The 13,080-nt window shown below is 43.7% G+C and overlaps 1 protein-coding gene and 1 non-coding gene across 3 annotated transcripts in view; one reads left to right on the top strand and one right to left on the bottom strand.

Moving 5' to 3' along the window:
- Window positions 1–13,080, top strand: part of USP13 (ubiquitin specific peptidase 13) — a 117,970-nt gene that overhangs the window by 6,909 nt on the left and 97,981 nt on the right. The window lies entirely within an intron of this gene.
- LOC113600038 (small nucleolar RNA SNORA81) lies at window positions 12,120–12,279 on the bottom strand. Its single transcript, XR_003421017.1, has one exon. It is a non-coding gene; the product is annotated as a small nucleolar RNA SNORA81 (small nucleolar RNA).

Below are 13,080 nucleotides of genomic sequence, written 5' to 3'. Positions count from 1 at the left end.
GTTGCAGGCCTAGGGTTCAGCTTTGTCAGCTCGTCTTAGTCTTTTAGTGCTTCTCCATCTTCAGTCCTGTTTCTATGGTTTATGTGTTTAAAAACATAATATTTTGCGGGATGCCTGGGTGGCTCAGTTGGTTAAATGTCTGACTTTGGCTCAGGTCATGATCTCACAGTTCGTGGGTTCAGGCCCTGCATCGGACTCAGCACTGACAGTGCGGAGCCTGTTTGGGATTCTCTCCTTCTCTGTCTCTCTCTACCCCTCTCTGACTTGTGCTTTCTCTCTCTTTCAAAAATGAATACACTTTAAAGAAAATAACATTTTTACAGTTCTTTTCTTTGGGTTTCAGAAAGGAGTGAATTGATTTATTTGTGTAATCTGCCCCATGTACGCTAGAATCCCACTTTTCCAAATGAGTAATGAAGAAGTCATTTCCTATCTCTTTTTGGCTGCCGTTAATTACCTTTTAAGTTGTATCATTTTTAGAGTTCAGAAGTGTAAGGGACGTTGCTGATCCTGTCAGGGAGCCTTTTGGGAAAGTTTTTGTTCTCAGTTGTAATGAGTCTGGACATCTGTGCAACTCCGAATTCTCTTTCCACTCCCCTGTGTTGTCCTTCTGTGGACTGGAGCTCCGTAAAGGTGCTGCGCTTCATTTAGGGCCACAGGCTAGGAGATGTACGATATTATCAACTCTGCCTCCCTCTCCCTCTCCTGCTTTTAAAGAAACTGTGAAATACACATAACATAAAATTTGCCATCTTCACCGTTTTTAAGTCTACTGTTCAGTAGGCCTTAGGTACGTTCACACTGTTGCGAAACCATCACCACCACCCATCTCTGGAACTCTTCATCTTGCAAAACTGAAACTCTGTCCCCCCCTTGAACAATAACTCCCCATGCCCCATCCTCCCAGCCTCTGGCAACCTCCATTTTATTTTCTGTTTCTATGAATTTGCTCTAGGTCCTGTATCTAAGCAAGATCACACAGTCGTCATCCTTTTTGACTGGCTTATTTCACTTGCTGTAATGTTTTCAGGGGGTGTCCATGTTGTAGCCTGTGTCACAATTTCCTTCCCTTTTAAAGCTGAGTAACATTCCAATGTATGTGTATCATGCATCGTGTTTATCCATTCACGGGCCGCTGGACACTTGGGTTGTTCCCACTCTTTGCCTGTTGTGTGTAATGCTGCTGTGGACGTGGTGTGGCTCCCATTAGAGACCAGGTTCTGGTGTAGGCTCCTCTCTTATCCTCGGCCCAGGCCCAAACCCTCATCATCTCTTGCCTGGACTCTTGCGCAAGAAGCTTCTTCACTGACTACCTTGCTTCCCTTCCAGTCTGCCATAGTGTACTCAGTTTGTCTAAAACATGGGTCTTACCATGCCATTTCCCTGCCTAGATGTTTTCAAAGCACCATTGAGACTTTCCTAACACAGCACCTCAAATCAGTTTACCAAGTCGATCCAACTTTCCCTGCCAGTGTTGTTACTTAGCACCCGCCCTCTGCTTACAGCCCCTTTGGCCAAGGGACTTTGCCTTCTTCACACGCTCCATGCTTTCAGCACTCCATGTGTTGGCTTATGCTCCTCCCTTGGCCTGGAATGGCTTCTCCCAACCTCTCACCCCCCTGGGAAAACCCCACTGATCCTTAAAAACCAGCTTGGTTGTTCTCTGTGAGGCCCTCACCACTGCCCCTCCGCCCCCCAGCTGAGTTAGACACTTGTTTTCCTGTGCTTTCAAAACACTCTGTACATCTCCATCATGGTTGGGATACTGCTTGTTGAGGACACGGAACAGTTGGGGTCTTAGAGAATTAAAGGGAAAAGAGAAGACAGAAGACTGTGCCATTTGTAGACCTGTGCTAGTCATGCTGCATCTGTCCCTTTTTCCCCCTATTTTTTAAGAATTATGAGCATATCTTTTGGAATAAAAAATGTTATTAAAATTAACCAATACCATATATTTATTCTGTCATATTATAATCTGAAAAGTTGTAAGCTTGACCCTTGTCAAGCTAGGGAAAATTGTCTTGGGTACTTGCTGAGTGTTTTGTGTGTTGTGATTCTAGATGCCACAGGGATCTTGGTAGAGGTGTTCACACATGGTGGCCCTGAGGGAAGTGACAGGAGGGCTGGTCTCTGTGGATGTAGCTCAGGCATCTGTGCTGCTGCTCACGTCCAGTATTGTGGGCCGTCAGCCCAGGACTCCCCTTGTCCCCGTGCATAGGGAAGATGGGAACAAGAGCAGCTATTTTTAGGGCTGGAACAGGAGGTCAATACAATAATGACAAGAATTGAATGAATCTGAACATGCCTGCAGACTAGAGATGTTGCTTGAGGTACACAATAGTATGTGCTTCCTGGGATGAGATTAAAAATAGAATGTTTTGGGGGCACCTGGGTGGCTCATTCAGTTAAGTGTCTGACTTACGATTTCAGCTCAGGTCATGATCTCACGGTTCATGAGTTCGAGCCCCACATCGGGCCCCACACTGACAGTGCAGCGCCTGCTTGGGATTCTTTCTATTTGTCCCTCCCCTGCTTGTGCTCCTGGGCTTTCTCTCTCTCTCTCTCTCTCAAAATAAATTAATTAATTAAATAAAAGTTTTGTGTTAATTAGCAAGCATTAATACTTACTTAGAACCTACAATGCATGTAGCACTGCCCTGGGAGAGTTTGAGTATTTAGGAGGGAAACAGGACCACAGTAAAGATGGGTATGGCATGGATGTTTCTAGCATGGTGGAATATGAGTGCCAATTTTGTGTATCTGTTAGGTGTCAAACACGGTACTGGGTACTTTTATATACATCTGATTTAATTACAATAGTAACTGGCTTGTAAATTATAACTACTATTGTTACTCTATTTTACAGAAGAGGAAACTGAGAGTCAGAGAGGTTAGGTAGCTTGTTCAGGGACTTGTTCAAAGACTGGTATATGACACAGAAGTGACTTAAGCCCTGATGTGTCAGGAGGTTAGACCCTGCAGCACTAAATAGGGTATTTAAGTTTTAAATAACATGGCACTTGTAATGTATGGAGATTTCAGACATGAGAATGAATAATCAGTAAAATCTGGCAAAGTTACTGGTCTGGACACCTGGATGGGATCTGAAAAAGTGGCATTTTGTGGGAGGAGGGGACCGAGGTACGGAGCTGGGACCGAGTTCCGCACACATGTAAGGAAGAGGGGGAGACTGGAAAGCAGGACTGAATCCTCTGTGGCTTGTAATGGTGGGTCTTGTAAGGTTAGGCCGGATGGGCTGGCCAGTTATGAGCTAGGGGACAGTGGTTATTTGCTGTGGCTGTCCTGGAAGTGGAGTGAGAAGTGAGGTTGAGAGGTGGGGAGAGCTTGAACGCGGATCGAGCTAGGGCTTCTGTAGTTTTGGGGGTGGGTACTTTCATTGGGGTGATGACAGTGGGGCTAGAGATGGCAGGGTGGCGGGAACAAACTCAGAAATTTTGATCAGTGTAGCTTGACCGAATATGCGGTGGGTGAAGGCGTGGAAGGAGCTGGAGGTGACTTCAAGGCCTGGAGCCTGACAGAAGGAGCGTATCAAAGGCATACATGAGGTAGGTGAGATGGTCAGTCAGGTGGGGGAGTACTGCGTGGAGAAACTCAGGAGCTTGGGGCCCTGTGTCCTCCAGGAATTAGAAATCTGAACAGATAATCACGTTGCATGAGCAGTCATAGATGGAATACATGCAGACTTTACTGTTTTATGAAATAAAATCACTAGAGTAAATCTGCCCCATATGGACTCCATGGGCGATTGGCCTAGAGGCGAATAGCTCTTGTGAGTTGCACTTATGGAAACTTTCTCCTAATCAAACCAAAGGTTGCTTTTTTGGTCTTGGTTAATTTTTTGGGTGTGGCTACACAGTGGTGACCAGGACACAGATGTCTCTGTCCCAGCAGCTGTTAGAAATAGGCTTAGGGGCACCTGGGTGGCTCAGTCATTTTAAGGTCCAACTTCGGCTCACGTCATGACCTCACGGTTCGAGCGACAGAGTCCTGCATGGGACTGCACTGACAGTATGGAACCTGCCTGGGATTCTCTCTCTCTCTCTTCCTCTCTCTCTCTCTCTCTCTCTCAAAAATAAATAAACTTAAAAAAAAAAAAAAGAAATAGGTTTGGTGGTCTATTAGTGGGATTTGTGGATTGACTGGCCAGGAGGAAAGAGGAGCAGGCAGGGGTCAAGGGTGAAAGTAATTCACCTATTGTATCCTTTAGGTACAGCTGCTGAATTGCTCGTTTGGACGTGCCATTTAGGTAGGTTCTGCCATTGAGTCTCCAGCCTGAAGCTTTGGAAGGAGCCCCAGCTGATGTGCACTATATGTCTAGGCCTGCAGCGGGATCACTGACAGATCCAGCCTAGTGGCTGGACATCAGTTGATGAGGGTGGGTGAGCCGTGGGGCCGCCAGAGCCTGCAGCTGCTTCGCCAGGGTCTTGGACCCCAGCACGTTGGGTGTCGCTGCTGTCTGGTCAGGGAGCTGTCAGCCTGGAGCAGCCATCTCCCGGGGACCCCAGCCGTTCTTCCGAGTTTGGGAAGTGGAGATGGCAGGGCCTGCCGAAGCCTCTCTTCTCCCCTTCAGGACAGCATGGCAGAACACCTGGCACAAGCCACCTACTCGTGTGCTCTCCTTTGCCTGCCCGGTCTGCTTTCCTGGAATGAAACAGCTTTGGTAAAAAAAAAGAAGAAACTGCTCTTTTCTCCGAGCTCCCGTGGTGGCGTGTGCTTACTGACAGCTGCCCACCTAGCTCCTGCCACCAAAACAGCATCTGCTTCTCTGTTGCACCAGGCAGCATGTGGAGGGCCAGACTGGCCTGGGTTCCACCCCTCCCCCCTGCACTGTTACTACTGAGTAGCAGCATGACTTCAGCTGGTGCCTTACTTTCATTGAATTTCGCTGGGCCTTTGTCTCTGTAGTACCTACCTTGCAGGGTTGTTATAAACATGGCTTCCCATTAAACCTACTTAATGTTATCTACCTCTCTAGTGGGGTTTCGTGGCAGGGATCCTTCTGAGAAGAAGGTGAGATGGGTATTTATAGGGTCTTGGGGTTGCCAAGGAGAGACATCCCATACTTGGCAATTCTGCATGAGGTTCTGCCCTACAGCAGAAGCCTTGGACGTGAATGTGTGCTGGCTTCCTTGGACGGGGGGTATTCTGTTCAGTGCTATTATACTCAAATCCAGCTCATCGTGATGGGCTTTTATGGGTTCTCCTGGAAACCTAATCCTCACATTTAATAGAGTTTGTCAGGGGAAATGCATCCTGAAGAAAGCCATCTCTTTTTAAAAATGAGAAGAAATGAGTATAAAAGGTTTTTACCTTTGACAAGGTAGTTTCACATTTTCTCTTCTTGTGTGTCAGCTGGGAACTACTTAGGTGGATCGTGGCTTCAGTTTAGCAATGCTGAGGACGCTCACCTCAGTGTCTTCACTCTGATGATTTTTACTCTGCCCATGTGTCCTATGAGCATCATAGTAGCTGCTCCACAGGCCTTGCCCTAACCCTTCCCCAGCCGTTCTGGTGACAGCATCCTCATTGCTCCAAATACCCAGAGCAAGCATTTGGTTTTATCCTTAGGAAAAAAGTTAATACATGATGCTTCAGTGGAACAGTAAATTTGTGGTGTGTCAGAATGTAGCTCTTTGAACTCTGCCTTTAGCTGTCTGGGTTGGCTGCATGGCTCTGAGGCATACATGGGAGCCCTCTGCAGAGAGGAAAACGTCAAAGTGGGAGCAAACTGGAAGAATCATCACTGCATCAACATTTCTAGTTTTTCTTAACACTTCACGGCTACAAGCATGATTTATCAATGTTCAGCAGAGAGACCTACACTCTCCTGGGATTATATGCATTTGGTTTTTTCTACTTAATTTATTTGGATAATTTTATTTCAGTGGATTTGCCGTTGGAAGCAAGGTTTTACAGTTTGCAAATATTGCATTCTGGAAGTTCTGTTCTACTGGTGAACTATTTTTTGACAGTGCTTTTTTTTTTTACCATCACATTTCTGCTTTCTGTGGATTGCATGCTGGCTGCCCTTGCTCTGGAACCTTGTTTTACTTTCTTATTGCACATTTGTTTCCCATCTGCCTGCACTTAGTTTTTGCACTTACAAATTCTTGTCTGTTTGTTTTGCTCTAGAAGCCAGAATGTATTGGGAATCTGTGCTCTGGTCATTGGAATATTTATATCTACCATTCAGATATATGGAAGTACCTGCAGGGCAGAATTAATAGACAGGTGGTTGCTTGATGGAAGCAAGAGTTGAGCAGAGAGAGGTGGGTAGTCTTACGAGTCTAAGAGTTAAAACAGGAACTGTCCTTGATCCTGCTCTTTCCCACAAACCCCTACAATCTAATCCATCTTCTTTGCTTATGGGTTCTATCCTAAAATTATAACCTGCATCTGCCAAAGTTTCCCCATCTCTGCTATGAGTCCCCTTCCCTGACCTCCTGCCACCTCCCCCAGGCTAAGCCACCATCTTGCCTTACTTAGTTAGACAAGGACTGTCTAAAAGAACTTTCTGCGATGATGGAGTTGTTCTGTATCTGCACTGTCCAATATGGTAAGCCCTAGCCACATGTGGCTATTGAGCACTTGAAATGTGGCCAGTGTGTTTAAGAAACTGAACTTTTAATTTAACTTAATTTAGATCTAAATATTCACATGTGGCCAGTGGTAGCGTGGGTCTAGATTGCATAGCCTCATGACCATATACTCTCTTGACCCCCACCCTATAGATCCCTCCGGTAGCCAGAGTGATCTTTTAGTAGGATTACATGTCATCAGAGCACCAACTATGCTTCTCTCTCTCTCTCTGCTGAATAAACTCCTCCTGCTCGACACCCCACCAACTTCTCTTGCCCCCAGAGAAGGCATCACAGCTTCATTCTCTTTTGTAGCTGTTTTGCCCTTCACACAGACGATATCTCTATCTCCCTTCTGTAAACATGCATGGTGTCTGCCTGAGCTGGGGTACAGTGTCCTTGATTTGTTTCATTTTTTTGTTGTAATTACATTCTCATCTGTCTCCCTGAGATTATATTCCTCATCACCTCTTTTATTGTGTGTTCCCAAATTTCCTTACCTACAGCTTTTGAAATAATCTCTTAGTTTTTTCAGGTCACACTTTTATTGTGAGTTGCAAGAAGATACAGACTCTTAAAGCTATGAAGTTGGTTGTTAAAGCCTAAGGAAAGCGTGGGTTAAGAAAAGGGAGCATTTGTTCTATTATGTGTACGTATATTTGGTTCTAAACATAGTTAATTAAGAAAAATTTTATTGTTTTTTACTATTAAAAATGAATCAATTTTTTTTAATGTTTATGTATTTTTGAGAGAGAGAGAGAGTGAGCTGGGGAGGAACAGAGAGAGAGGGAGACACAGAATCCAAAGGGGGCTCCAGGCTCCAAGCTTTCAGCACAGAGTTTGATGCAGGGCTCAAACTCACGAACTGTGAGATCATGACCTGAGCCTAAGTCGGACACTTAACCAACTGAGCCACCCAAGTACCCCTGAATCAATTTTTTTTGAGAGATTGAGAGAGAGCATGTGTGGGAGAGGGGCAAAAGGAGAGGGAGGGAGAGAATCTCAAGCAGAGTGTGGAACCTGACATGGGGCTCGATCTCACAAACTGTGAGATCAAGACCTGAGCTGAAGTCACGAGTCAGATGCTTAACCAACTGAGCCGTCCAGTTGCCCCCAAAAAGGAATCATTTTTTCTGAAGAAAAATGAGAAAATGCCAAAAGACAACATGAGGAAAGCAATCCCACATTATCTCTTCATGCTGAGATAACATCGCATGCCGTGTAGTGCATGCATGTTGTGTCCATTGTAACGTCATATACAGGTTTGTTACCTGCTTCTTTCACTCAGAAATACCATGTGCTTTTCCTATATCAGGAATTACTCATTACAAATCAATTTTAATGGCTGAGGAGTGTTATATTTCATGAATGTACCACATACTTGGGCATTCAGGTTATTTCCTTTTACTGTTACAAGCAGCTTGTCAGTTGATTTCTTTTTCTTTGCTTTAAAAAAAATCAGTGTTCTAGAAAATACTGTGTTGTCCTTTTCATCTGCCTTTTGCATGCGTGTGTGAGTCACAGTCTTCCTGGGTGTTAGTATGTAATTTGTCCTGGACGTGGATTTGTTGTGACTCCATCTACCTACATCATGTTTCTCTTTGCGGCAATGACCGCTTGTTTTCCACACTGTTCAGTGGTTATAAAAACAAGTGTTACGCAGCGACTCTGTTTCCTGAGTGCACTGTTCACACAGGCTCACTCTCCCTTCCTGTCTTCCAGCGGAGGCTGGTCTCCAAGTCTCCAAGAACACACCATCGTAAACAAAGTTCTCTGAACACCTACTGATTGACAATGTGGTGTATTTTTATTTAAAATGACTGTTCACTTGCTATTCTGAAAACATGTAACCTTGACCTTTATATTCACCTCAGTTTTAATATTCTTTTAAATGGCAGCGGTATAAAAAAAAGGTGACTTCGTTCTTGATGTTACTTCTGAACGGCATGTAGGATAATACAATGTAAAGTAATAAATGAACAGCTATGTATCCATCGTATTTATATTGACATGCTTTGAAGAGTGCAATTAAACAACATATGGGCTTCTAATGTTGCTCCTCTCTCTTTGATTGTGAGGTGGGAGAATTGTCATGGGAATCATTATAGAACTTCAGAGAAGCCCTGAGTGGTATTTCTTGACTTCCTTGTGAATTCAGGTTTCTAAATCAAGTGTTACACATTGGTCACATTTCTGTTTAGTGCATCATGAAAATGCTAATTAGAATCTTATTTAGCTAAAAACAGGCAGGGAAGCGCATATTGGTCATTCTGGGCTGGGTGACCTCTGGAAGCAAGGGCCAGATAGGGTCCAAGGTGGGATAGGGTGTGGACATGGCAGTCACAGCCCTGAAGAGCCAAGGAGGCTGGCTTGGTCACAGAAAGTAGGAGAGCTGGGGTAATGGGGTTCAAGTGTCCAAGCTGCTAAGGGCTTGACTTCAACCGAACAAACCTGAAAACCTAGTGTTCCTGCCGGCGCCTGAGGCTGTTTTTCTTTTAAAAAAAATTTTTTTTAATGTTTTTTTATTTCTGAGACAGAGAGAGACAGAGCATGAGTGGGGGAAGGGCAGAGAGAGAGGGAGACACAGAATCCAATGCAGGCTCCAGGCTCTGAGCTGTCAGCACAGAGCCCAATGCGGCGCTCGAACTCACAGACTGTGAGATCATGACCTGAGCCGAACTCGGTCACTCAACCGACTGAGCCACCTGAGGCTGTTTTTCTATGCACGGTCATCTGTTTTCTTTTGGTGATCCTCATTGTTTAGTGACTTGAGATGGAGCCTGTGCTCTGAAGTGTTTTAAATCCAAATCAGAAGGACATTGAGGATCAGGTTGAGAGAGAGACTAAACTATGTAGCCGAGTGAGAGATAACTACACAAACTTTTCCACTCATTCCATATGTTTGTTCAGTTCTGCTCTGCCCCAGAGAGTACTGTTGTTGGAATTTAGTAATGAATGTGACATGATTTCCCTACCCTTAAGGAGTGAACGTGTGATTCAGCATCTGAACGTAGTGGCCTCAAATGAAGGAAGCATGGGTTTCTCACAGCTGTAGATTTCAGTGAGTGAGACGCTAACGGTTCTGAAATAAAAACGGATTTGAAAGTCAGGACCGGCAGCACTGGGTGAGGAGTCAGGAGATGTGGTCATGGGCAGAGGCTGGCAGGTGGATAAGTGGACAGGCGTGGAATCGGGGGCGCTTGTACAGTCGTGAAGGCATCATCGGTGTGTGTAGCTAGTTTTGATGTGGGCTGCTCTGGAGGCTTGGTGTCTCTGAAGGTCCTTGAAGTCACACTTTTCTTCACCATGACACATTCTTAGAACTGCCCCGTTCCAGAACTGGGCAGTTCTAAGAATGGGGTGTGGACATGGCAGCCACTAGCTCTAGACCAATGCTACTCAAGTGTGGTCAGCTGACTGGTGCCAAGAGAGAAGTACAAACATTGAGAGTAAGCACTTAGTAATTTCTATAGCAACTTGACATTGTAGCCACATCCAACGTGTGAGCAGTGGATTATTAGTTTGTTTGGACAGCATATAGACCCGTTTGGGTTTTGTGGGACTTACACGTGGGAGCAAGTTCATATCTGGCTGAGCCAGGGTCTAGTCATGTGCAGTGGGACCACATATCTTTCCTTAATGAACAGAAACAAAACAAAACACAACAGAAAACAACCTGGTTCTTCATGACAGTAGTTTGACAAACGCCTCTTTAGACCAAGCTCAAAGGTAACAGGAGGTAAGGCTGTGAGTCCCAAGGTCAAGAACTTAAATATAAAACATTGATCACATTCCAGTTTCATTTTGGGTCTTGGTCAATGAACAGATTTCCCTTCTTCTCTTCTCTTTCCTCCCTGTCATCAGCATGTATTTTTTTTCATGAACATTATTTTTCTGTGCAAATTATGCACAATTCTATACTTATGTTCTGTGTACATTACACATATTTCGTAATATGTCATTTTAAATAACGTTATAGCATTTTGCTTTGTTTATATGCCACATATTTTAGCTCCTTTGTTTGGGAGCTCTTTTTCCTATTATAAACAGTGTATCTATGAATATTTTGTGCAAATTAGCTTTCTTTTCTCTTTATTTTGGTTTCCTGAAGTCTGTACCCAAAGGAGAAATAACTGTGTCAAAGAGTCACAGTTGGATTGATCTCTAGAAGGATGGAACCGATTTATACTGTGAGACTCCATCCAGGTTTTCTCTGTGGCTTCAGGCTTTGTAGTTTTCATACTTTCGGCTGGTTTCGTAGGCATATACTTGCCCTGAGATTTTTTTTTAATGTTTTTAAGTTTATTGATTTATTTTGAGAAAGACAGAGATAGCGCAAGTTGGGGAGGGCCAGAGAGGGAGACAGAGAATCCCAAGCATGCTCCACACTGTCAGCTTGGAGCCCGATGTGGGGCTCGAACTCACAAAACCGTGAGATCACAATCCGAGCCGAAACCAAGAGTCTGACACTTAATTGACTGAGCCACCCAGGCGCCCCTGCCCTGAGATTGTTTTACCATGCTTATTACTTCAGGAGGTAGTGAGGATGTGATGATTTGATTTTAATATTTTCTCACAGTTAAAACTAAATGATCTTAAAAGAAAAACTTACCAAGTTGAACCTGAATGCTGACGTCTTGTGACTTTATCAGTTTTTACATAGCTTGGATATAAACTTTTCTTCGTTGTACTTGTCATCTTTCCTCATTCTGTGATGATTGGTTTTCTATTTGTTTCATTATATTATGTGGTATAAAACTTGTTCATTAGTGTTTACATTTTTATACTCAATTACGCCATCTTTCTATCCTGTATTTTCACGGCCAGAAATTATTTCCCCCTCATAAGTGGGATAAAATATGCTATTCTGCTCATTTCTAGCTTTTTAAATGCTTATCTCTTAGAGCTCTGTGGACCTTATTACATACAATGTTTGGCATAAGATGTGGATCTAGGTTAATTTTATTGTATACTGGTATCTAACTTCCCCAATAACTTTTATTAGTGATTTCCCCTTATTTTTGCGTTTCTTGTGGTTTGATATATATTAAGCAGTTACCATAGAATGTGTTTTTGGAATCTCTATTCATATGCTACCATTTATTTAAAATATTAATGCAATATATATGAATTTCATTTGTAATCTGTTTACAAAAAATTTTTTTAACATTTATTTATTTTTGGGACAGAGAGAGCATGAACACGGGAGGGACAGAGAGAGAGAGGGAGACACAGAATCTGAAGCAGGCTCCAGGCTCTGAGCTGTCAGCACAGAGCCCGATGCGGGGCTCAAACCCACAGACTGTGAGATCATGACCTGAACTGAAGTCGGACGCTTAACCGACTGAGCCACCCAGGCGCCCTGTAATCTGGTTTAATAAGCACTCTACCACCATGACTTGAGAAAAGTATTATTTTGTATTCTGCCCTGATATTCTTTGAGTTGTATTTCATTGTTCGTTGGTAGTTTTCTAACAATGATTTTTTTCTTTAAACATTAAAAAAATTTTTTTTCTAAAGACATATTGCATCAAATCTTGAGATGAAGGACATTAAGAGAGAGGCCCCCCAAGTCTTCACAATCCAGTGCAGTGTGTGTACTCTGCCAACATTATTACAAAAACCAAGATGTGATCCTAGTTTCCGCAGTTTTGACACAAGTGCTTATATGAAGGAAGGTCCTGCCCGATTTCATGGCTGCACTCTTGGCCACAGGAAAGCAAGTGCTTTACGGGTATTTTCCGGGGCAGTAATCTTAGTGGGGGCGTGGCTGGTTAATGAGAGCACGAGGTTGAGGGTTTGAAAACTAAGAATCAGTTAGCTCAGCTCTGATCCCAGGCTCTAAAACTATTCTCTGTGCTTTGGTCACAGAGGAAACGGGAGGGATAGACTTGTCAGCATACACTGGTCATCATTAGTGAAAGAAGCTGTTCAGAGCACATGGCATGGAGTACTGTCTTTGTATGCAAAATAAAGTGTCTTATAGGGCCACTGTTTAGACATTAATAAGGCAGGCGGGAAGAAAACGTTAGACCATTAGACTAAAGTGTGTGTTTGTTTTGTATGGGGTAGCTTTGAGGGGGTTTGTGTCTCACTGTGTCCTGAAGCTTTTGTACTGCTGGCAAGTCCTGTGGGCAGTGCCTCCATCTCAGAGCCCCTAGTGGACAGGCACATACTGCTTCAGAGGCCAGCATGTGTCAGATGGAGGAGACCCATGGATGTTTGTAATAGAATCCTTTCCTATGTGGGGCATTTGTCTGTGAGTGCTGAAGCATTTTCCTCTCTGATTATCGACTTTGTGACAGTATCAAGTGACTCCAGACTGAGAACGAATGTTTGGGGTATATTAAATTTTTATCAAATTTCCTAAGAAGTCAAGAAGTCTTGGCAATGAAATTAGCAAAGACCTTGTGATTATTTTAGAGATTACTTTATAAACTCTTGCATTATATAGCTATCGTGTATTTTTTTCTCCAGAAAA

This window comes from Acinonyx jubatus, chromosome C2 (assembly GCF_027475565.1).
Source record: "Acinonyx jubatus isolate Ajub_Pintada_27869175 chromosome C2, VMU_Ajub_asm_v1.0, whole genome shotgun sequence".
Taxonomy (NCBI): Eukaryota; Metazoa; Chordata; class Mammalia; order Carnivora; family Felidae; genus Acinonyx; species Acinonyx jubatus.
The sequence above is the reverse complement of the archived record's forward strand: the minus strand, read 5'-3'. Positions and strand labels throughout refer to the sequence as shown.